The sequence below is a fragment of the Carlito syrichta genome, unplaced genomic scaffold (assembly GCF_000164805.1).
Source record: "Carlito syrichta isolate Samal-C Ts95f unplaced genomic scaffold, Tarsius_syrichta-2.0.1 Scaffold305222, whole genome shotgun sequence".
Taxonomy (NCBI): domain Eukaryota; kingdom Metazoa; phylum Chordata; class Mammalia; order Primates; family Tarsiidae; genus Carlito; species Carlito syrichta.
In genome coordinates, this window is record NW_007249318.1 from 117934 (window position 1) to 122995 (window position 5062).

The following is a 5062-nucleotide window of genomic DNA, read 5'->3' on the forward strand; positions in this document are numbered from 1 at the left end:
CACTCACCTCAGTCTCCCAAAGGCGCAGGATTACAGGCTGAGCCACCAAGCCCGGCTCAAAAGTTTATAATTTTACCAGTTTATCAGACTATTTATGTTTGGCCTTTTTGGTATGTGCCTGAGAAATTCTTCCTTCCCCAATGTCATAAAAATATTATTTTATATTTTCATCTAAAAAAGTGTTATCCTCCTTCACATTTAATTCGCTAGGAGTCAATTTCTGTGTACAGATCAGGATAGGGGTCCAATTTCTTATTTTGTTTTTCCATATGTATAACCAATTGTCATAATACTATATATTGAATAGTTTATATTTCCCCACTCATCTGCAATGCCAGCTCTCTCCCATGCTGATTCCCTTTGAGTTGGGATCTATTCTCTATTTATTTATATTGGTCTGTTCATCCATGTCCTATTTTCTAATTACTATAGCTTTGTAATAAGTCTTTTTTTTTTTTTAATTTGAGTCTCATTCTGTTGCCCAGACTGGAGTGCAGTGGTACGCTCCCAGCCACCGCAGCCTCGACCTGCTGGGCTCTGGTGATCCTTCCGCCTCAGCCTTCCAAGTAGCTGGAACTACAGGCGCGCGCTACCACGCCCAGCTAATTTTTGATTTATTGTAGAGATGAGGTTTCGCCAAGTTGCCCAGGCAGGTCTCGAACCCTCGGGCTCAGGCAATCCACTCACCTCAGCCTCCCAAGGCGCGGGATTACAGGCTGAGCCACCGAGCCCGGCTAGGTCTTTTTTTTTTTTTTTTTTTTTTTTTAATTTAAGACCCTCAGGCTAGAGTGCAGTGGCACTGGTACAACTCATTGCAGTCTCAACCTCCTGAGCTCTAGCAGTTCTTTCACCTCTGCCTCCCAAGTAACTGGGACTACAGGAGCACACCACCATGCCCAGCTAATTTTGGTATTCTATTTTGTAGAGACAAGATCTCACTATGTTTCCCAGGCTGGTCTCAAACTCCTGGGTTCAAGCAATTCTGCCACCTCAGCCTCCCAGAATGCTAGGATTGCAGGCATGAGCCACCATGCCCAGCCTGTAATAAGTCTTGATACCTGGTAGGACATGTTTCCCCATCTTGTTCTGCTTCTTCAGCAGTGTCTTGGCTATTTCTAGCACTCTTGGTTCTTCATTAAAGATTTTGGAACCAGTCTGTCAAGTTTCACAGACACACACACACAAGGTGGGGACTTTATTAGAATTTTAATAAATCTGGTAGGATGCAGTGGCTCAGGGCTGCAATTCCAGTACTTTGGGAGGCCAAGGTGGTAGGCTTGCTTGAGCCCAGGGGCTCAAGACCATCATGGGCAACATAGTGAGCCCTGTCTCTATCAAAAATAAAAATTAGTCAGGCATGGTGGTACACACCTGTAGTCCTAGCTGCTTGGGAGCCCGAGGTGGGAGGATCATTTGAGCCGAGGAGTTTGAGGCTGCAGTGAGGTATGATAAAGCCACTGTGCTCCAGCCTGGACAACAGGGCATGACCTCATCTTTTAAAAAAATAAAATAAAAATTAAATTGTTATTAAATTTATTCCTGAGTACTTTTATCTTTGTGCCATTATTAATTATGTATTTTTAAGCATTACATTTTGGCCAGGCTCGGTGGCTCAGCCTGTAATCCCACGCTTTGGGAGGCCAAGGTGAGTGAATTGCCTGAGCCCGCGGGTTCGAGACCCGCCTGGGCAACTTGGCAAGACCTCATCTCTACAATAAATCAAAAAAACTAACCGGGCGTGGTAGCATGCGCCTGAAATTCCAGCTACTTGGATGGCTGAGGTGGAAGGATCGCTGGAGCCAGCAGGGCGAGGCTGCAGTGGCCGGGAATGGCCACTGGACTCCAGTCTGAGTGACAGAGTGAGACTCCAACTCAAAAAAAATAAAAAATAAATAAAAGAATTACATTTTATGTTTTTTGTTGAGACAGAAATTAAATTCACTTCTGCATATTGATTTTATAGATGATAGCCTTGCTTAGCTCCTTTATTAATACGATAAAATTATCAATAGAGTTTCTTTTTCTGTGTAAACAATCATATCATCGCACTTAGGACAGTCTTGTTTCTTTCTTTTCAACCTATACTTTATTTTCCTTATCTTACTCTGCTTGCTAAGATCTCTAGTGTGAGGTTGACTGCAGAAGCAGCATACTGTAGAAATTAATGCATAGATTTTGTAACCAAATGCCTAAGTCAAAAACCTGACCCTGCTACTCTGAGACCTTGGGCAAGTTGTTAACTTTTCTTGTAACTGAGATTTCTCAAGTTGAACTATGTCTAATTATTGTACTTCATGTAGTTGTACAAGAACTAAACTAAGGTTGGGCTCGGCAGCTCAGCCTGTCATCCCAGTACTTTGAGAGGTCAAGGCGAATGGATTGCCTGAGCCCACAGGTTCGAGACCAGCCTAGGCAATTTAGCAAGACCTCATCTCTACAAGGTGTGGTAGTGTGCGCCTTTAGTTGTGGCTACTTGGAAGACTGAGGCAGAAGAATCGCCAGAGTCCAGCAGGTGGCCGCTGGGGTGGCCATGAGTGTGTCACTGCACTCCAGTGTAGGCGACAGAGTAAGACTTCAATTCAAAAAAATAAAAATAAAAAATAAATAAATCAGTTGGGGGAGGGAAGAACTAAATTAGTTAACATATGTAAAGCACTTAGAACAGTACCTGGTTATTACTATCTCTTTAAAATAATAATAACAATAATAATACTTATTATTTTGAGTCAGGGTCTCACTCTGTCACCCAGGTTGGAGTGCAGTGGCACCACCATGGCTTACTGCAGTCTCAACTTCCTGAGCTCAGGTGATCCTTCTGCCTCAGTCTCCTGAGTAGCTGGAACTACAGGTGAGTGCCAACTAATTTTTCAATTTTTTTGTAGAGACGAGGTCTTACTATGTTTCCCAGACTGGTCTTGAACTCCTGAGCTCAAGCAATTCTCCTCCCTTAGCCTCTCAAAGTGCTGGGATTACAAGCGTAAGCCGCCATGCCCAGCCTACAATTCCTGATTTTTAAAAAGTCTTACCATTAAATAAAATGTTTGCTATAGATGTTTTATAGATGTCCTTTTATCTTTTCCAATCCACTTACTACTTACTGCTACTACTAGTGCTAGTATTAGTATTGTTATAACTAATAATAATGGTAACACAACACTTACAGTATTTGGTATGATTTTAACCCCTAGATTTATTGTATCTCCTGAGTATTTTATGAACAAATATTGACTTTTTTTTGAGAAAGCAGAATTTATTAAATGGACAGAAAAGCTCCCACAGTGAGAAGGGGTTGCTAATATTGACTTTTAGAAAACATTTTTTCTTATGTATTTGGATGACCAGATTTTTTTTCTCCATATTCCTTTAATGTGCTGAATTATATTAATAGGTTTTCTAACATTAAAACAATTCTTCAAAGCTGAGCACAATTGGTGGCACATGCCTTTAGTTCTAGCTACTCAGGAGGCTGAGGCAGGAGGATCTCTTGAGGTCAAGAGTTCAGGGCTGTAGTGTACTGTTTCGTGCCTGAGAATAAACACTGTACTCTAGCCTGGGCAACATAAGGAGACCTCATCTCTAAAAAAAAATAATAATAACCCCAAACAAAACAAATATTCATTTCTCCATCAAGAGAGAAAAGAGACAATCCACAGAATGGGAAAAAATATGTGTAAGCAATGCTCCTGACAAAGGCCTAACATCCAGGCTCTACAAGAAACTCAACAAATTGAAATAAGAAAACAAACAACTCCATTAAAAAGTGGGCAAAGGGGCAACCCTTTGGGTCCCCTCCCACTGTGGGAACTTTTCTGTCTTCTGAATAAATTCTTTCTTTAAAAAAAAAAAAGTGAGCTGGGCTTGGTGGCTCAGCCTGTAATCCCATGCCTTTGGGAGGCTGAGGTGAGTGGATTACCTGAGCCCACGGGTTCGAGACCCACCTGGGCAGCAAGACCTCATCTCTACAATAAATCAAAAAATCAGCCGGGCGTGGTAGCGCATGCCTGTAATAATTCCAGCAGCTACTTGGAAGACTGAGGCGGAAGGATCGCCAGAGCCCAGCAGGTCGAGGCTGCGGTGGCCGGGAGCGGCCACTGCACTCCAGTCTGGGCAACAGAGTGAGACTCCAACTCAAAAAAAAAAAAAAAAAAGTGGGCAAAGGTGCTTGCTTTGGCAGCACATACACTAAAATTGAAACAACACTGAGAGGATTAGCATTGGCTCCTGTACAAGGGTGACATGCAAATTCATGAAGCGTTCCATATTAAAAAAAAAAAAAAAAAGGCCAGGCTCGGTGGCTCAACCTGTAATTCTAGCACTTTGGGAAGCCGAGGCGAGTGGATTGCCTGAGTCCACGGGTTCGAGACTCACCCGGGCAACTTAGCGACACCGCGTCTCTACAATAAATGAAAAATTAGCTGGGCGTAGTAGTGCACACCTGTAGTTCCAGCTACTTGGAAGGCTGAGGCGGAAGGATTGCGGAGCCCAGCAGGTCGACACTAGAGTGGCCATTAGCGTGCCACTGCACTCCAATCTGGGCAATAGAGTGAGACTCCAACTCAAAAAAATAAAATTAAAAAAAAAATGGACAAAGGACATGAACAGACACTTCTCAAAGGAAGACATACAAGCAGCCAACAGACCATGAAAAAATGCTCAGCCTCACTAATCATCAGAGAAATGCAAATCAAAACTATAATGAGATACTACCTAACACTGGTAAGGATGGCTTTCATTAATAAGTCAAAAAACAACAGGTGCTGACACAGCTGCAGAGAAAAGGGAACACTACACTGTTGATGGGAAGCTAGTTCAACCTCTTCGGAAAGCAGTGTGACAATTTCTCAAATAACTAAAAATTATTTGAGCTTCCATATGATCCAGAAATCCCACTTCTGGGAATATACCTAGAGGAACATAAATTGCTCTACCAAAAAGACACCAGCATACTCATATTTATTTATTTATTTTTTAGTTGGAGTCTCACTCTGTCACCCAGACTGGAGTGCAATGGCCGCTCCCGGCCACTGCAGCCTCGACCTGCTGGGCTCCGACGATCCTTCCG